The sequence below is a fragment of the Grus americana genome, chromosome 2 (genome assembly GCF_028858705.1).
Source record: "Grus americana isolate bGruAme1 chromosome 2, bGruAme1.mat, whole genome shotgun sequence".
NCBI lineage: Eukaryota > Metazoa > Chordata > Aves > Gruiformes > Gruidae > Grus > Grus americana.
The window spans coordinates 70,467,055-70,487,849 of record NC_072853.1 but is presented as its reverse complement, the minus strand read 5'-3'; the positions used below and the strand labels follow the sequence as shown (position 1 = coordinate 70,487,849).

Genomic DNA, 20,795 nt, shown 5'->3' with positions numbered 1-20,795 from the left:
GGGATATTCAGACCTGCATGTTCCTATTGCTACATTTCCTGAATGTGTTTCAGGTCTTGTTTAGGGTTAAAGAACTATTTATAAATATCACCCACAGATCTGCCTTAAGGCTGGATAGTTATGAGCAGCAGGGTGTGTGGGGTAGCACGGGCAAATGTCTAGGGCAGTGGGCACCCCCAATGTTTTGGAAATTCACCCCTGAACAAGTGCAGAATCCTGAAAAGCTAGTAGAATATTTGGAAAAAGTATGCTGTCACCCTGGCAATTCCAGACAGACACAAATCATTGCAATGTGCTGGGGCCTGGCCCATGCCTACTGAGCTCTGTTCAACACTATTCAGGACCCTTAAAGGGAAGAGAAGGTCTCTGGATCTGACAACAAAATGACAGGCACTGTGGCTGCTCCAACCGCAGCCACTCCAACCCCAGCAACAGGCACTGCGGCTAAACCAAAAGGGTACCAGTGGCTTTTGGCATAGCTGCCTTGGAGATGGAGGAAATTAAACAACTGTCTACCTTGCCTGGTCTCTCGGAGGACCCTTCTGCTGTGGGGTTCCTGAGGGCTGAAGAACAACAGGTGCCAATCGGCATCACAACAGCGCACCAACAGCAATACCGCACCAACCAAGACTCCCTGATTCCCATCCACAAGCTGATTCATCAATTGGAGAGGCAGGGAGTGATCAGCAGAACCTGCTCACCCTTTAACAGTCCCATATGGCCAGGGCGGAAGTCCAATGGAGAGTGGAGACTGACAGTAATCATGGCCTGAATGAAGTCACGCCACCGATGAGTGCTGCTGTGCCAGACGTGCCGGAACTTCAATACAAACTAGAGTCAAAGGCAGCCCAGTGGTACACCACAACTGATACCGCAAATGTGTGTTTCTCAATCCCTTTGGCAGCAGAGTGCAGGCCACAGTTTTCCTTCACTTGGAGGGGCGTCCTGTACACCTGGAACTGACTGCCCCAGGGGTGGAAACAGCCTCGCTGTTTGTCATGGACTGATCCAGACTGCACTGGAACAGAAGGAAGCTCTGGAGCACCTGAAATACATTGACATCATCATCATGTGGGGCAACACAGCAGCAGCAGTTTTTGAGAAAGGGAAGAAAAGAATCCAAATTCTTCTGAAAGCCAGTTTTGCCATAAAACAAAGTAAGGTCAAGGGACCTGCACAGGAGACCCAGGTTTTAGGAATAAAATGGCAAGATGGGCATCGTCAGATCCCAGTGGATGTGATCAACAAAATAGCAGCTCTGTCTCCACTGACTAGCACAAAGGAAACACAAGCTTTCTCAGGTGCTGTGGGTTTCCGGAGAATGCATATCCCAAAAATGCAGTCTGATAGTAAGCCCTCTCTACCACGTAACCCGGAAGAAGAATGATTTCAAATGGTGCCTTGAGCAATGACAAGCCTTTGAACAAATTAAACAGGAAATAGTTCATGCGGTGGCCCTTGGGCCAGCCCAGGCAGGACCAGATGTACACAAGGTGCTCTACACGGCAGGCAGGGAGAACGGCCCTACCTGGAGTCTCTGGCAGAAAGCACCAGGGGAGACTCGAGGCCGAACCCTGGGGTTTTGGAGTCGGGGATACAGAGGATCTGAGGCCCGCTACGCTCCAACTGTAGAATAGATATTGGCAGCATATGAAGGGGTTCGAGCTGCTTCAGAGGTGGTTGGTACTGAAGCACAGCTCCTCCTGGCACCCCGACTGCCAGTGCTGGGCTGGATGTCCAAAGGGAGGGTCCCCTCTACACATCATGCAACCGGTGCTACATGGAGTCAGTGGGTCACACTGATCACACAATGAGCTAGAACAGGAAACCCCAATCACCCAGGAATTCTGGAAGTGATCACGGACTGGCCAGAAGGCAAAGATTTTGGAATATTGCCAGAGGAGGAGGTGACACATGCTGAAGAGGGGCCAATCCATACAATTCCATGTATGCAAATAATATGTAATGGTTTACCTTTCACCTCTCAGATTTATTTTGAATAACCTGGGGCTTTGCTGGTGTCTGGGAGCTTGTGGCAGGTGCCCCCGCCCTGGGTGAGTGAGGGGCAGGTTGGTTCAGGCATTGTCCATGAGAAGGCCTGACTGCTACCAGCCCTGCTGTGCTGCCTGTGTGGGCTGTGCTAGGCCGCGCCTCCTCAGGCAGCAAAGAGCCTGGATAGCCTCTTATCAGGAGCTCACATTGCCAACTCGAGCTTGGACTAGGCAAAACTAAAACTGCTACACCTGCACATACACCAAAGGGGGAGGTTGACTATGAGTCAATCACTTTATGCTATAAAAATTTGTAGCTCCCCTCCCCGAGGCCACAGATCTCTCCTGCAGGGCAGTAGGCCGCACAGTGCCTATTTTCCTCTCAGCAGGGATGCCTCTCAAGGTTGCACCCTGAGGCTGAGACACCTCTGACCCAGCATCTGACATCTGTAACAAGGTAAGCAATATTTTACATTAGACCTAAAAGTATATTGTACGCTAGTGACATTTATATATTTGTAGCTATAATTTACTAGAAGTGTAGTAAGTAGTAGACTGTTTGGCAGGTGTCTAAATCACTAATTTACTTTCAGTTATTGCTTAATCACCATTTTATTACCATTTGATTTTCATACAGTCATTGATTAATTACTATTTGATCATGGTTTGATCATTAATAAATGCCTTTGAGTTAACCCAGTAATGATAACTTCTCTTAATTCACCTGCAACAGAACCCCATAAGCAAATTAATGCTAAATGAAGTGGGAACTCTGTATCCTGGCCTAGTTTTCCAAATAAGGTCTTATGTTAAAGTATAGAATAATCTTCCTTTCTTCTTTTCCTTTATGACTGCTTGGTATCATTTAAAAGGTGGAGCTGGATTGTATTTAACAAAACCAAACTGGTAAGTATGAGAGTATAAGCTTAGATTATTTTCTTTTTATCCCTACTTTTTAATTTCTGTATTGTCTTCACTGAGTCATATTCATTGTATGAGGATTTCACTATATAGATATATGCAAAACATATTTACAAATATATGGATAGCATTCCATGTTGGTAAATCTTAACTTAGCTACAAAGCAAACATGATGCAATACTTCCTTAATTATGAAGGGTGTGTGAAAAGAGCCTTATGTCATCCCAGTAAAAATATGTACGTGTGTATTAGGCAGTTGGAAAAAGTTGGGGGGGGGGACATGACACACGACAACCAAACGCATAATGATTTAATACTTTTTTTTGGTGGCTTGCCAGTGAAGCCAAGGAAAGTCACATTGTCAGCTCATTACTCTGAACCCCATGGCACTATCTGAAGTGCTTCATGTATCATTCATTACAGCAGGTAGAGAAACAGTAAAATGTGGTTCACTTTAGCAGTAAACTCCTTTAGGACTGTTTGGTTAAGTGACTTAATGGCTTATTCTTAATGTTCTTTTCTTTTATCTTGAGACCTCATAACTCAAAATAACCAAAAATAATTCAAATTCTTCTTGGCAGCAGGTCACCTGTGAAATATTTTCTGTCCAACTTTATTACTTTTGAATACAAAATACCAAGAAAAATGTGTGTGCATGTCTGGGTATATGAAAGACTTACAGATACATACATCTTGTATGTACATCTATGGCTCCTATATATCTTCTGTATACTCTGTGGCTTTTTACAATAACAACAAGGAAAAAGTATTTTAAATTATATAATCTGTACCCCATTATAATCTATGCCATTTTAAAAGCACTTAAGTGTTGACATAAGCCACTGATAAGTGGCATAAAAGCAGAAACAAAGGAGAATTAGAGGCAGTGGGACTTACTGGGGTAGGGAAAAAAAGTAGTTAAGAAGAGATGAGAGCTAGTAAGTATTTGGGAAAGAGAGGGGAATTCAGAGGCAGTAAACTCTGGTCTAAATTTTTGTCTAGTTTTTTTTTTTTTGCTAATATTGAAACTATCTATGCATGTTACATGTAGGAATTTTTAGAAAACATTCAACACCAGGTACAAATAGAAGAACTTGGAAACTCTGTTTAAAAATAAAATGCCTCAGAACTGCCTAGAAGGATAATTGTATTCATTCTTCATACATCTTTTAAATTACATTATCACAAAAGATAAATGAACAGTCAAAATGAACATTTTATGTAAATAGAATTTGCCCAGAAAAAAACCCTTTCTTAGGTAAATTGCAGTTACATCAGATATAGAAAAAGTGGCAAGTTCAAGGATAGTGGTGTCCTGGGCTGTGATCAAGTATAATAGAGTTAATAGTTCCTTTCTGTAAGACTTTGGTATAACTATGTTAAGAGATTAAATACAAGTCTGACAAAAGGAAGTAAATCCAGGCAAAACATACATAAGGTGGCAAATAGCAAATATCTGTTAAGTAACTCTTTCCTAGCTTTTGGTTTTTAATTAGCCAAGCAAAATGAAACCTATTTATTAGCATTTTGTGGTCTACCTATTAAGAGCAGTGAATGGGAGAGGTATCCGGCAGCTGCTAGAGGCAGAGCAGGAGGTACTGCAGCATTTCTCAAATGCGACCCAGAACCTGACTGTAAGACTGATGTTCTCCTCTTGTACTCCTCTCCCTTTAAGACATGAACCATTCTCACAGAATACTAAAGGAAGCATCCTATTTACATTTTTAAAAAAAAACACCAAAACAAAAACAGAGTGAATTTGCTTTGAAGCTGCTCTTCTTGGAGCCTATACATTTCTAACCTTCTACCATCTGTTTTAAATATATAAACTACTTTATTTTAACAATGAGGGCTTGAACACAAAAGTCTAGCTGTGAATTTGCCAAAAAATAATTCTGCCACTATTAACAAATAGCTTGCTCTTTAAAAATTCTTGGTCTTTGGCAAGACAACACTGTCAGAGAAAGAGGGATCTTGTTCTCTCTCGCAAAAGCATGTCTTCAGATTTTGGCAAATTTGTAAATCCAGGGAATAATGCTTTTGCAGTGGGCTGGGAGACCTCTTAACAACTGACTTCTGATTTTTGGAGTGTTCCAGCCCATAGCTGCCTTCAGCTTTGAGCTCTCAGAACCTGCTCTGTCATACCCAACCACCCCTGCAGTTATGGTTACTGACAGGACACAGGCTTAATGAAGAGGCCATGACACGAAAATGTTAAGAAAGAATTTAGATGAAAGGATTTTAAAAACAAAGTTAGGCTTTTGCTAGGCACAAAAATGTGAACAGGTTGGAAAAAGCTATGAGCTACCCTGCCTTGTAGTACTGCACAGTCAGACTGATTCTTGCAATCTGCCTGATTTCTTACAGCAATCCATGACTGTCAAATGCAAAGCTGCCCAGGCCTCCTCCTGGAGCAGGCAGTATTGGTCCATGGTCAAAGCAATTTTAGCTGAGCTGTGATGTGAATCTCATTAAAATACACATTTGGCCTCAAGGGACGTGCGGTGGTCTTGGAGAGAAATTTTGAGTTTGTTTCTTCTGCTCACTGGTAGACATCACAGCATGAATTTGTCTTGCAGGTCTCATGTTTTTCCCAGCTGGGACAACATCCTAAAATTCTCCACACATGGTCAGAGAGAGCACTGTGGGTTGAATCGGTCAGATTCACATGTCGGATCTGTCAATTGGTTGTTAGTACACTAAGTAGAAAGAAAAAGATGGTCGTTGTGTGGAGATCTGTTACCATCTCATGGCTGCCTGCCTTAGCTTGCTTTAGGCATATTGTGTGAAATAATGTGTGCAGCCCTGTTAACAGTGATATGTAGCCTAGAAGATAAGGGGGGAGAAGTAGCGTAATTAGCCTGCTAAGAAAGGAAGTTAATACGATGAGCTGTTGACAAAACTATATGGATTGTTTCGTGTGTGGTGGTTTGGGTTTTTTAAATTACTTCATTCTCTGTGATTGAAGCATACTGCCTAATATTTCCAGGGATTACTGTAAAGAAGATTCAAATGTAATTCCTTAAGTGGTCTTATTTATTTATTTATTTATTTATTTAAAAAAAGTAAATGCAGAGAGAGACTGTTTGTCAAGAGAGTCCTCTAGGACCTCTCTTGTCCTTTGAGTTCCCAGGATAATTGCTAATGCTTAGCAGATTCCTTTCGTCAGTTCCTGGGATGAATTTCCTTAGACCATACTGGCTTGACCATATCAGTTTCCTTTAAAAGAATTTATAATACATTCTTTCCATATTCTAGTTTGCATCTCTGTCACCTTATTAAGGCTGGCCTCATTAAATGTGTGGTCACAAGTTTTCTTTGCTGGATTCTTCACAAAAAAGGAAATGAGTGGTTTCTTCAGACTTAACTGTGTTCTCAGCTAGCTGCTGCTTTTTCCTATCTATGACCCAAAACATCCCTTTAACTTTCTGATTTTTTTTCAGCATAGCTATAGAACTGCTTGTTGTTGCCTTTAATGTTCATTGTTAACCATATCTTACTTTGTGCCTTATCTTTCTGATGCTCTCTTGACATGTTTATGCTGTTGCTTTATATTCATTTTTCATTGTGCACCCCTAATACCACTTCCTGTGTAAATCCTTTCATGGGCCAGACTGTTCACTGAAAATTTCTATAATTGCTGTATCTGTACCAAAATCTCTTACTGAAATCTTCATGCAATGTAGCCATGTTTACTCAGGTGTAAAATATTTCTTGAAGACTTCTTCCAATATTTTATCCTCAAAGCATTTTGAAGGCACTATTTGTTCTAACCTTGTATTATAACTGCCCACGTGTAAGTTTACTTGGTTTAGATGAAATGAAACAAAATGTACTGCTATGGCCTCTTACAGACGTGCATGTCCAAAGAGGTATCTTCTGAACAGACCATGGGAAAAAGAACACTCTAGTGAGGAGATGGAAGTACCAGTTTGTGGCACTGCAGTGATGCACAATATTAAAGTAGGGGAGGATTATTTTCTTATTTCTAGGAAAATGGATGTGCAGATGCCTTCACTTTCTTAGCAGGCCATTCCTTAGTTATTGTGGAGGCAATCGCAGAATAATCTTGAATATTGGCTCTTCAGCCAGGGTGGGGAAAAAAAGAAAGTGGGGCAGAGCAGCCACATTCTCATACATTTTAGGCAAGACAGATAAAAGCTAACAATATTATAAAGTACATAAAGTTAGGGCAGAGAGTGGGAGTAAGAGGAGATTGGGCCTTTCTTTTAAGAATGAGCAGAGAAGTAAGGCTCATGATTAGGTGCTGAGTAGAGATCCATTCCAGGCCACAGGAAGGTTCCATACCTCTTGGTTTTCAACCTCCTCTTTGCCAGTGCTCTTTGCGACCAATCTGGCCACTTAAACTCAGGTTTTGGGTAGTGTTGTGGTTTAGCCCCAGCCGGCAGCTGAGCACCACGAAGCCGCTCGCTCCCTCCCCCTTCCCACCCCCCCCCCCCCCGACCCCCCCCCAGTGGGATGGGGAGGAGAATGAGAAGGAAAAGGCAAAACCTTGTGGGTTGATATAAGGACAGTTTGCTGGGATAGCAAAGGGAGAGGGGAAAAGGAAAAACAAAACAAAACAGTACTTAACAGAATATACAAAACTGGTGATACACAATGCAGTTTCTCACCCAAGGACTGTACAACTCAGGCTGCGCGCTTGGACCCGTCCTGAAACTGGACCGTCCCCGAGCCACGTGTTCTGGAACTGCTGCTGCCCCTCCCTGACTCCCCGCCTTCCCCCCCCCCCGCCCTTTAATACTAAGCATGATGTCACATGGTATGGAATACCCCCTTTGGCTAGTTTGGGTCACCTGTCCTGTCAGTGTCCCCTCCCAACTCCTTGTGCACCCCCAGCCATCCCACTGGCAGGGCGGTGTGAGGAGCAGAAAAGGCCTTGTCTCTCTGTAAGCACTGTTCAACAACAACAGGTCCATATAACAAAAACATCTCTATATAATCAACGCTATTTCCAGCACAAATCCAAAACATAGCCCCATACTAGCTACTGTGAAGAAAATGAACCCTCTCAGCTGAAACCAGGACAGGTAGTCCATGAGAAACTCAAGGAGCTTTACTATGCAGATGCATTGTGTATGCTCCAACTCTGTGTACCATAGGCAGTTACCCACAAAGCAGTCTAGGTGTTCAAGGAGAAGAATGGGATCAAAATTACTATTAGTATTATTTTTAGTACTGCATCCAGTTCCTTCTTTTTTGAGGCCATTTAACCACTGTTTTCGTTAATGTCATAGCAGTTTCCACTTGTGCACTTTAATTTGCTTTTTCACACATGTAGTCAATGGGCAGCTCATCTGTCTACAAAGCTGTATCTTAGTTCCTTTATAATGTTATTGTGTTAGTACAGTCCTTAGGATAACAAATGATAAAATATAAGAGAATTTGAGTAAAAACCCATGTGCTTGGAAGAATCTCTGGAATTTTTGATACAGTGTATTGGGTTTGCAGGGCTAGGTTTTGGTAGCTGGGGGTAGGGTAGGGGGCGCTACAGAGATGGCTTCTGTGAGAAGATGCCAGAAGCTTCCCCTATGTCTGATAGAGCCAATGCCAGCTGGCTTCAAAATGGACTCACTGCTGGCCAAGGCTGAGCCCATCAGCAATGGTGGTAGCGCCTCTAGGATAACACAGTTATAAGAAAGGATAAAAACTGCTGGGCAACAGCAGCTGGGAGAGAGGAGTGAGAATATGTGACAGGAACTCTGCAGACACCAAGGTGAAGAAGGAGGGGGAGGAGGTGCTCCAGGTGCTGGAGCAGAGATTCCCCTGCAGCCCGTGGTGAAGACCATGGTGAGGCAGGCTGTCCCCCTTGCAGCCCATGGAAGATGATGGTAGAGCAGATATCCACCAGCAGCCCATGGAGCACCCAATGCTGGAGCAGATGGATGTGCCGAAAGGACGCTGTGGGCCTGTGGGAAGCCTGCACTGGAGCAGACTCCTGGCAGGACCTGTGGACCCGTGGAAAGAGAGGAGCCCACACTGGAGGAGGTTTGCTGGCAGGGCTTCTGACCCTGTGGGGGACCCACGCTGGAGCAGTCTGCTCCTGAAGGACTGCACGCCGTGGAAAGGACCCACGCTGGAGCATTTCATGAAGAACTGCAGCCCGTGGGAAGGACCTATGTTGCAGAAGTTCATGGAGGACTGTCTCCTGTGGAAGGGACCCCATGCTGGAGCAGGGGAGGAGCGTAAGGAGGGAGGAGCAGCAAAGATAACATGATGAACTGACCGTGACCCCTATTTCTAGTCCCCCTGTGCCACTTGGGAGGAGTAGGTAGAAAATTCAGGAGGGAAGCTGAGCCCAGGATGAAGGAGGGGTGGGGGGGGAAGTGGTTTTGGATTTTTTTTTTTATTTCTCATTTTCTGCTACATACCTTGTTCTATTACCACTTTCACTTCCCCCAATAACAGATAATGGCATACAGAAATGCTGATCTTTACTTCTTGATCTTGGTTAGATGATGTATCAAACTTAATGAAGAATATAAGTGTTGGGTGTGAAAATTCATAGGTGTTCAGAGATCCGTCGTTCCTCTCTAGCAGTGTGGCCACTTCTGGATGTCAGCCCAACTCCTTTTGCACTAGCTACTGAAAGTACTGAAAGAGGCAGGTTGCCTGGAACTATCTTTTGTTTCCAAATGTTTTTTTTATTGTTACCAGATTGTCCTGGTTTCAGCAGGGATAGAGTTAATTTTCCTCCTAGCAGCTGGTTAGTTCTGTGTTTTGGATTTAGAATGAGAATAATGCTGATAACAGGCTGATGTTTTTAGTTGTTGCCAAGCAGTCAAGGACTTTTCAGCTTCTCGTACTGGCCTGCCAAAGAGAAGGCGAGGTGTGCCCAAGAGTTGGGAGGGGACATAGCCAGGACAGCTGACCCAAACTGACCAAAGGGTTATTCTATATCATATGATGTCATGCTCCATATATAACTGGGGAGGTGGGCTGGGAGGCAGGGCAGCTCAGGAACTAGCTGGTCATTGGCTTCAGGTAGTGAGAAATGATTCTGTGCATCACTTGTTTATTATTATTATCCTTTTCTGTCCTATTAAACTGTCGTTATCTCAACCCACATGTTTAACTTCCTTTCCATGTTCAGTTCTCTTCCCCATCCCACTGGGAGGGGGATAGTGAGTGAACAGCTGTGTGGTTGTTTTAGCTGCCAGCTGGGTTAAACTACAACGCATATGAAGACTCCAGAACTCTATTGACAGGTGAACCTCATCTCACTGAGCATTTTGCACAGCCTAAAAAAGAACCACAGAATCAAACCCTCAGTGATTTCCCTTCTTTTGTCCTTTTCATAGAAGTAATGCCAAGGAGTAGTTGAATTTAAAGCTGTGAAACTATTTAGGTGCTGTGTAGGGATAATCAGTGCCCCTCACCCCACAAGATTTTCTTATCATGTCTTAAATCCATGTTAAAAAAACAAAGAATAAGATTATTATCTTATATTCAATATATTTTTTGTTAACTAACATTTATAGTTCTAGATCCTCCTGTTATTTCTATATGCTTCCTGGAAACTTGCTAAGACCTTGAAAGTCTTCAAACAGTTGCAGCAGTGCGTTCCCCAGACCACCCACATTTTATGGGGAAAAGATCTTTTTTGGAGGATTGCATTTTCCATTTTTACATTTCTTGACTGCCTTGCTGTGAAGGGTAGAAGATCCTGATAGATCTTCTGTATATCCTTTACAATGCAAAGGAGAACTGATAAATATCCTATATTTTAGGATATCTATTTCCTGACATTTTAAAGGATGCTTTTAAGTGTTTCTCTTGAAAAATTACACACTGCTATTGTGTGTGTGAAATATAGCTTTTGGTATTTTTCAAGTGTAAAGGCCTTGGGTTCTAGAAGTGCCTTTAAAATTACCCTGGAAAATTTCATTCCTATATAGTGGTAAAATTTGGATTTCCCTTTCCTTTGCCCTTCTTAGGAATATCCAGTCTGTAAAAAAACTGATGAAAATCTGAACAATTCAGGTTGTGCTACTGCCAAGGCAATAACAGATGCTGCTGCAGTGGCCAAAACTGCAACCACAGTGGCTGTTTCTGTTCTGAAAATGCCGAGCTTAGAGATAGTGGCTTCTGCTGCTACAGTTGTACAGAGTACTGTCAAATTTTGGTGGTTGTTTTCTTCAAGATTCAAGCAAACAAACGAATCACTCTTAAGAATTTACTTTTTTTTTTTTTAAGAATTATATTAGAAGAATATTTCTGTTGTAATTTTCAGCACTCAAAATCTAGAACGGAGCTTACAATTGTCTGCACGTGCTTCCTGTGTCTCTTTTCTGCATCTGCATTCTGATTCTGAATTTGCATGGTCATCTGCAATTTTTCCTCTCGTTAATCTTGCCTCATTTATAGTCCAGAGTAGAAACATCAAGGGGCTGAAAACTGGTTGTGTGAGAAACAGTAGAATTCCTTTTTAAGTATTTCACTGTTTGGTAACAACCTCCTGATGTAGTCCCTTTTATGTAACAATGTGGTTAATTATGCCTCCCTCTTTATGCATCTGTTTGCTAAGGTTAGTGATTCCTGTTATGGAATCATGGACTGGTTTGGGTTGGAAGGAACCTTTAAAGATCATGTAGTTCCAGTGCTGCCAAGGGCAGGGACATCTTCCGGTAGATTAGGTTGCTTAAAGCCCCATCCAACATGACCTTGAACACTTCCAGGGACGGGGCATCCACAGCTTCTCTGGGCAACCTGTTTCAGTGTCTCACCAACCTAATAATAAAAAATTTCTTCCTTATATCTAATCTAAACCTACAGTTTTTCAATTTGAAACAATTAGCCCTTGTACTTCACTACAGGCCCTGGTAAAAAGTCTCTCTCCATAGAATCATGGAATCATAGAATGGTTAGGGTTGGAAGGGACCTCAAAGACCATCCAGTTCCAACCCCCCTGCTGCGGGCAGGGACACCCTCCACTAGACCACATCATTGCCCAAAGTCTCATCCAACCTGGTCTTAAACACTTCCAGGGATGCGGGGCCTCCACAACCTCTCTGGGCAACCTGTTCCAGTGCCTCACCACTCTCACAGTAAAGAATTTCGTTCTAACATCTAATCTAAATCGACCCTCCTTCAGCTTAAACCCATTACCCCTTGTTCTGTCACTACACTCCCTCATAAACAGTCCCTCTCCAGCTTTCCTGTAGGCCCCTTCAGGTACTGGTAAGCCGCAATTAGATCTCCCCGGAACCTTCTTTTCTCCAGGCTGAACAACCCCAACTCTCTCAGCCTGTCCTCATAGGAGAGGTGCTCCAGCCCTCCAATCAGCTTTGTGGCCCTCCTCTGGACTCGCTCCAACAGCTCCATGTCTCTCTTGACCTGGGGCCCCCAGAGCTGGATGCAGTACTCCAGGTGGGGTCTCACCAGAGCAGAGTAGAGGGACAGGATCACCTCCCTGGACCTGCTGGTCACACCTCTTTTGATGCAGCCCAGGACACAGTTGGCTTTCTGGGCTGCAAGCGCACATCGCTGGCTCATGTTGAGGTTTTTGTCAATCGACACTCCCAAGTCCTTCTCCTCAGGGCTGCTTTCAATCCATTCCTCACCCAGCCTATAGTTGTGCTTGGGATTGTACCGACCCATGTGCAGGACCTTGCACTTGGCCTTGTTGAACTTCATGCTGTTCGCACGGGCCCACCTCTCCAGCCTGTCAGGGTCCCTCTGGATGGCACCCTTCCCTCCAGCGTGTCGACCACACCACACAGCTTGGTGTCGTCAGCAAACTTGCTGAGGGTGCACTCGATCCTACTGTCCATGTCGCCGACAAAGATGTTGAACAGTGCCCGTCCCAGTACCGACCCCTGAGGAACACCACTCGTCACTGTTCTCCACTTGGACATTGAGCTGTTGACCACAACTCTTTAAGTGCGACCATCCAGCCAATTCTTTATCCACCGCGTGGTCCATCCATCAAATCCATGTCTCTCCAATTTAGAGACAAGGATGTTGTGCGGGACAGTGTCAAATGCCTTGCACAAGTCCAGGTAGATGACATCAGTTGCCCTTCCCTTATCCACGGACGCTGTAACCCCATCATAGAAGGCCACCAAGTTTGTCAGTGTCGTGGTTTAGGCCCAGCCGGTAGCTGGGTGCCACGCGGCCGCTCACTCACCCCTCCCCCAGCGGGATAGGAGAGGAGAAGTATAACAAAAGGCTTGGGTCGAGATAAGGACAGGGAGAGATCACTCACTAATTACCGTCACGAGCAAAACAGGCTGAATGTAGAGAGGAGATTCATCTAATTTATTACTAGGCAAAACAGAGTACAGCAATGAGAAAATACAATCAAGTCTTAAAACACCTCCCCCCACCCCTCCCATCTTCTCGGGCTCAACTTCACTCCCGGCTTCAACCTCCTCCCCCTTCAGCGGCACAAGGGGGCAGGGAATGGGGGTTGCGGTCAGTTCAGCACACATTGTCTCTGCCGCTTCTTTGTCCTCAGGGGGAGGACTCCTCTCAACATTCCCCTGCTCCAACATGGAGTCTCTCCCACGGGCTACAGTCCTTCACGAACCACTCCAGCATAGTCTCTTCCACGTGGTGCAGACCTTCAGGAGCAAACTGCTCCAGCGTGGGGTCTCTCCCACAGGGTCACAAGTCCTGCCAGCAAACCTGCTCTGGCGTGGGCTCCCCTCTTCACGGGTCTACCGGTCCGGCCTGGACTTGCTCCAGCGTGGGCTTCCCACGGGCCACAGCCTCCTTCAGGTGCCTCCACCTGCTCCAGTGTGGGGTCCTCCACGGGCTGCAGGTGGAATCTCTACACCCCCTCATCCTTCCTCCATGGGCTGCAGGGGACCAGCCTGCTTCACCATGGTCTTCACCACGGGCTGCAGGGGGATCTCTGCTCTGGTGTCTGGAGCACCTCCTCCCCCTCCTTCCTCACTGACCTTGGTGTCTGCAGAGTTTCTTACATCTCACTCCTCTCTCTGGTTGCAAAAGCTTTTTTAACTCTTTTGTTTTCCTTCTTAAATATGTTACCACAGAGGCGCTGATTGGCTTGGCCTTGGCCAGGGGCGGATCCATCTTGGAGCCGGCTGGCATTGGCTCTATCAGACACAGGGGAAGCTTCTAGCAGCTTCTCACAGAAGCCACCCCTGTAGCCCCTCCCGCTACCAAAACCTTGCCACACAAAACCCAACACAGTCAGGCACGATTTGCCCTTAGTGAAGCTGTGTTGGCTGTTACCAATAACCTCCTTATTTTCCGTGTGCCTGAGCATAGTCTCCAGGAGGGTCTGCTCCATAATCTTGCCAGGCACGGAGGTGAGACTGACCGGCCTGTAGTTCCCTGGGTCTTCCTTTTTACCCTTCTTAAAAATGGGGGTTAGTCAGTGGGAACTTTGCCAGACTTCCATGACTTCTCAAATATGATGGTGAGTGGCCTGGCCACTTCATCCACCAGTTCCCTCAAGACCCACGGATGCAGCTCATCAGGTCCCATGGACTTGTGCACCTTCAAGTTCCTTAGATATTCTCGAACCTGATCTTCTACAGCAGGCGATTCTGCATTCTCCCAGTCCCTGCCTTCTGTGCCCTGGGCAGTGTGGCTCAAGCATTTGCCAGTGAAGACTGAGGCAAAGAAGTCATTGAGTACCTCAGCCTTCTCCATATCCTGGGTAACCAGGTCACCCGTTTCATTCCGGAGGGAACCCACATTTTCCCTCATCCTCCTTTTCTCACTGACACACCTATAGAAGCTTTTCTTGTTGTCCTTGACCTCCCTGGGCAGACTAATTTCTATCAGGGCATTGGCTTTCCTAACCTGCTCCTTGGCTGCTCAGACAGTTTCTCTGTATTCTTCCCAGGCTACCTGCCCTTGCTTCCACCCTCTGTAGGCTTCCTTTTCTTGTTTGACTTTGCCCAGGAGCATCTTGTTCATCCATGGGGGCCTCTTTGTGTTTTTGCTTGACTTCCTCTTCGTTGGGATACATCACTCCTGAGCTTGGAGGAGGTGACCCTTGAATATTAGCCAGCTGTCTTGGGCTCCTCTTCCTTCCAGGGCTTTGTCCCATAGTATTCTACCAAGCAGATCCCTGAAGAGGCCAAAGTCTGCTCTGCTGAAGTCCAGGGTAGCGAGCTTGCTGAGTGCTCTCCTCGCTGCCCTGAGGATCCTGAATTCCACCATTTCATGGTCACTGCAGCCAAGGCTACCCTTGAGCTTCACGTCCCCTACCAGGCCTTCCTTATTGGTGAGAATAAGGTCCAGCATGGCACCTCTCCTCATGGGCTCCTCTATCACTTGGAGGAGAAGGTTGTCATCAACACCTTCCAGGAACTTCCTGGATTGCTTATGCTCAGCTGTGTTGTCCCTCCAGCATATGTCAGGGTGGCTGAAGTCCCCCATAAGGACCAGGGCTTGTGAGCGTGAGGCTGCTCCTATCTGCCTATAGAGGGCTTCATCTGCTCGATCCCCCTGGTCAGGTGGCCTGTAGCAGACCCCCGCTATGATGTCCCCTGCCCCAGTGCTCCCTTTAATCCTGACCCATAGGCTCTCGGTGGGCTCCTCATCCATCCCCAGGTGGAGCTCCATGCACTCCAGCTGGTCATTGACATAGAGGGTGACGCCCCCTCCTCGTCTGCCCTGCCTGTCCTTCCTAAAGAGCCTGTACCCTTCCATCCCAACACTCCAGTCATAGGAGCTATCCCACCACATCTCTGTAATGTCAATAATGTCATAGCCTTGCAGGCACAAACATGTCTCCAGCTCCTCTTGTTTGTTCCCCATGCTCCGTGCGTTTGCATAGAGGCATTTCATTTGTGCCCCCGATGAGGCTGACTTATTGACTGGGGTGGCTGGGATTCTTTTGATGTATCTTCCCAGTGTTACCCTGTTGGTTCCTGTTGCATCCAGGGCCCCTGGCTCATCTCCTCTAGGCTTCGAGCGTGCTGTAGTGCGTCCAGCACGTCTCTGAGCAGTAGGCCAAGGGCCCTTGCCATCGCCCTGTCCCTCCAACCTGGGCACGTTGTCCCACAGCATGTCGCTGGCAAGCCCGATGTTATCCCCTTCCCCCTTCGAGCCTAGTTTAAAGCCCTGTCGATGAGCCCCGCTAGTTCCTGTGCAAAGATCCTCTTCCCCCTTTCAGAGAGATGAATCCCATCGGGGTTCATCAGGCCTGGTGCCGTGTAGGCCGCCCCATTGTCAAAGAACCCAAAGTTGTGGCGCTGACACCAGCCACGGAGCCATGCATTTATGGACTGCGTCCGCCTGTTCCACCCACCATTTCTGCCCTCAACTGGAAGTAGGGAGGAGAATATTACCTGTGCTCCCGAATCCTTCAGTGACTGCCCTAAGAGCCTGAAGTCCCTTTTGATCACTTTTGTGGTGCATGCCTCTGCTTCATCTCCACCCATGTGTAGGAGCAGCAGTAGGTAATAGTCAGAGGGCTGTACCAGGCTGGGGAGTTTCCTAGCGATGTCCTTGACATGGGCCCCGGGGAGGCAGCAGACTTCACTGAAAGGAAGGTCTGCCCTGCATATCGGGCCCTCTGTACCCTTCAGATGGGAGTACCCTACAACTATAACTCTCCTTTTCTTCTTTGTTGGCGTGGTCACGACCCAAGGCATGGGTGCTACCTCTGGAGTAGCTTGACTGTCATCCGTATCCTCGCTCGAGTGGCCTTCCACAGCCAGAGCCTTGTACCTATTGCACAGGGGTACGTGGGATGGCGAGGTGGGCGAGGAGGAGAAGGTTCGCCGCCTGCCGTGCCGCGCACGAACTTGTTTCCACTCGCTCCCCTCTTTGAGGCTGCTGCCTTCTGCCTGGCGAGGGGAGGATACAGGGTCCCCTTCACTTTTGCTTTAATCTGGTGGCTGTCCCTCTTTCTGCTTCAGGGAGGGCAGAGCTTGGCTCCACCAGTCTATCTCTCCGTCTTTCTTATAAGCACTCTTTAAGTATTGTAAGGCCACAATAAGGTCTCCCTGGAGTCTTCTCCAAGCTGAACAACCCCACCTCTCTCACCCTTTCTTCATAGGAGAGATGTTCCAGCACTCTGAATTTTTTCGTGGCCATCATTTGCCGTTGTTCTAACAGGCCCAGGTCTTGTACTGCGGTAGGGATCCAGCCGGGCACTCCTGCAACGCTGTTGGCGCCGTCTGACGCAAAGGAGCCTGGATGGTTGGGGTACTGCCAGGTGACCCCTGTGGCAGGCGGACCCACTGCCATGGATGCTGCTTATTGAGGTGGATCCACCTCCATGGGCTCCACGCTGTCGTCTGATGGATTAACAGCCACTGGCCCCACGCCGTGCTCTGGTGGATCCACCTCCATGGGCTCCACGTCGTCCTTTGGTGGGCAGTCACGCCTGGGCCTGACGCCGTGCCTCAGCAGATAGGCACGCCAGGGCCCCAGGCTGTTGCCTTGTGTGCCCCCAGCTGCGCGGTGGCCGACGTCGGTCGCGTGAGCGCGTGCGCTGGCCCTCATGGCACGAGGGGTGATGTTCCTCCTCCTCCTCCACTGCTTTGCCATCTGAAGATGGCTCCTGGGAGGTGCCTTCCTCCTTGGCGGTTGCGGGAAGCATCTCTGTGCTGTCCCACGCAGAGGTGGGCAGCCACCCGCCTGGCTGCTCCGGCTGCTGCCTGGCAGGCAGACCCGCTTGGCCTCCGTGGCGTTCCCTGTTGGGCCTGCAGCCATGTGCTGCATGCCATTGATGAGCGGAGCGAGGAGGTTGGTCGTGCTTGTGGCACGAGGGGCGGTTTGGTTCCTCCTCCTCCTGGGAGGCGCGTTCCTCCTGCGCGGTTGTGGGAAGCGTCTCTGCGCCGTGCGACGCAGAGGTGGGCAGCCACCCGCCTGGCTGCTCCCCGGCAGGCAGACACGCTTCAGCTGCACGGCATTGACTGGTGGGCCTGCAGCCATGTGCTGCATGCCGTTGATGAGCGGAGCGAGGAGGTCGGTCATGCTTGTGGCGCGATGGGCGATTTGGTTCCTCCTGCTCTGCTGCCTCTGATGCGTGCTCCTGGGAGGCGTGTTGCTCCTGCGCGGTTGCGGGAAGGGGCTCTGTGGCGTCCCACTCCAAGGCGGGCAGCCATCCGCCTTGCTGCTGCAGGTCCTCTTCCTTCCAAGCATGCTTGGCATCCGAGGGCCTCGAAGCTCGGCGAACTGTGGGCCAGCTGCAGGGGCCCCTCTTTTTTTGGGTCCCGGGCAGCAGGCTGCCACTGTGATGGCGACTGGGACGGTGGCCGATACGTGTGGCCAAAGATGGCGTTTTTGGGCGTGGGGGGCCTGTGGCCTGAAAGATGCCCAAATGCGGGAGAAGGAGGAGGGTGGCAGGGGCTGAGGGCCCCTTTCCTGGGGCTGGCTCCCGCCTGCCATATTGCTTGCCCAAGAGAAAGGCTGCCCCCTGGGCACGGGGACTGCCCTCCACCTCCCCTCCTGAGCCCCTGGGCTCCAGCCCCCTCCGCATGCCGTGCCTGGGGTCCCTTCGACGAGACGGTGGCAGCCATGTTCCCGGAGGGTCGAGGGTCCTCAGCGACCTGCCACTGACCCGGCGCCCTGCAAGTGGCACAGCCCCCCGCGCTCGACAGTGGTTGAGAGGGGGCAAAGCATCCGGACATCCCACCGGCGGGGTGGGAAAGGGAGGCCCAGCCGGGCTGCGCAAGGTCTGCCAGCACTCCGTAAAGCGGTGGTGGATTGCCAAGCGTGGTGTGAGCCCTTCTTTCCTTTGCCGTCGCCCGGCCCTGCCCCTGGAGCGTGGAGAGGTGCCATCGTGTCTTCTGCGTGGAGCCCTGAGGGAGAGGGGAGGAGAGGGCCTGTACATTCGACTGCTGCCTCCAGATCGTTGATGGCAACGTTAAAAAGAGCACTGGCCCTAAAATGGAGCCCTGGGGAACCCCACTGGTGACTGGCCACCAGCCTGATGTAACCCCATTTACTGTAACTCTTTGAGCCCGACCCGTCAGCCAGTTGCTCCCCTGAACGTATCGTGGCCTTGCCTAGCTGCATGCGGGACGTTTTGTCCAGAAGGCTACTGTGAGAGGCGGTAGCAAAAGCTTTGCTAAAATCCAGAAAAGCCCCACGTCTACCGGCTTCCCTTGGTCAACTAGATGGGTGACCTTGTCATAAAAGGCCGTGAAGTTAGTTAAGCAGGACTTTCCCCTCGTGAACCCGTGCTGGCTACGACCAATGACTGCGTCGTCTCTCAAGTGTTTTTCAGTAACTCCCAGAATGACCTTCTTCATAATTTTAGCTGGCACTGAAGCGAGACTGGCAGGCCTGCAATTACCAGGGTCTTCCTTCCTACCCTTCTTGAAAACTGGGACAACATTGGCCAGCTTCCAGTCGACTGGGAGCTCTCCAGACTCCCAAGACGGTTGAAAACTAATGGAGAGAGGTCCCGCGATAGCGTCGGCCAGCTCTTTCCGTATCCTGGGACAAATCCCAAGGGGCCCCGTAGCCTTAGGTGTATCCAGCTGGAGCAGCAAGGCTGGAAGACGTTGCGAATCAGCTGGGAGTTTATCATCCCCCCCAGTCACGCTCTTCCAGCACGGGGCTCCAGGGACCCAGGGCCCATCATCAGAGCTAAAGACAGAAGCGAAGGCGGCGTTAACCGTCTCTGCTTTGTCTACGCCCCTACTTGTGAGTGACCGATGTCATCAAGCAACGGACCGCTGTTCCCTCTGATCCTCCTGTTGCTGGTAACATATTTCAAACAGGCCTTTCTCTTGTCCTTCACAGTCCTGGCCAGCTTGGACTCTAACCGAGCCTTGGGTGCACACATTTGCTCCCCACCGTGGCGAACAGCATCTCTCTAGTCCTCCCGTGTCGCCGGTCCTAGCTTCCAACGTCCCCACGCTTTTGTTTTGCGCCTAAGTTCTAGAAGAAGGTCCCTGCTCAGGCAAGCCAGCCTTCTGCCCCGCTTGCTTGACTTCCCGCACTTTGGGATTGCCTGCTGCTGCGTTCTTAAGAGATGGCTCTTCAAAAGCCACCAGCATTCATGGAGCCCAGTACCTTGAAAAGCACGTTTCCCCGGGGCCCTTACGAGCTAGTTCCTCCGGCAGCCCGAAGTCTGCTCTTCCCAGGTCCAGGGTGGAAGTTTTGCTGGCAGTTTTTCTCCTGTCGCCAACGACTTGAAACTCAGCTGCTTGGTGGTGACTGTGATCGAGACGGCCACCAATCGCCACTTTGCCTGCGAGGCCCTCTCTGTTTACAAACAACAAACCTAGGGGGGCACCTTTCCCAGTCGGCTCCCTTAGCACCTGCACCAAAGAGTTACCTTCACCGTGCTGCAGCAACGTCCTGGACCTGTTTGTGCCCGCCATCCGATGCTCCCGGTTCACGCCTGGGAAGTTCACATCACCCATGAGGACGGACCAGGGCAGCCGATCTAGGGGTGTCCCTTAATTCCTTAGGGAAGAATTCATGGGTGTCGTCGTCCTGGCTGGGTGGTCGAGAGTAGACTCCCACAGCAACATCCGCTTTGTTTGCTTTCCCCTTCATCCTTACCCAGAGGATCTCCAAGGAGCCGCGTTGTCGCCAAGTGCAAGCGCCATACAACCCAAGCCCTCCCTGACCTCCAGCGCAGCCCCCCCAGCCTCGCCTGCCCTGCCTCTCCCTCCTGCAGAGCCTGTCACCGTCCGTCACAGGACTCATCCCACCAGGCTTCGCTTGTGCCAATGGTGTCATCTTAGCTTTGGGACTTAGCGTCTTAGCTCCTCCTCTGTATTCCTCACGCTGCCTGTTCATTAGTCTGGAGACAGGAAGATCTACATGTCTTCTGAGCAAAAACGTTCCCTTTCGGTTGGCCTAACTGAGCCCTGGTCCCTAAGCCTGACCTGGGCTTAGTCAATCTTACTCGTCAAGGCAGAGTCTTGGAGCGTATCAAAATGATGAAAACCTCCTGTGAAGTGCATT

The 20,795-nt window shown here is 48.8% G+C and overlaps 1 long non-coding RNA gene across 1 annotated transcript in view; it reads left to right on the top strand.

Moving 5' to 3' along the window:
• Positions 1 to 2,324: 2,324 nt before the first annotated feature.
• The window catches only part of LOC129203436 (uncharacterized), a 78,220-nt gene continuing 59,749 nt past the window's right edge, over positions 2,325 to 20,795 (top strand). The window contains exon 1 of the long non-coding RNA XR_008576032.1: positions 2,325 to 2,448. This is a non-coding gene — a long non-coding RNA (uncharacterized LOC129203436). The remainder of the gene's footprint in view (positions 2,449 to 20,795) is intronic.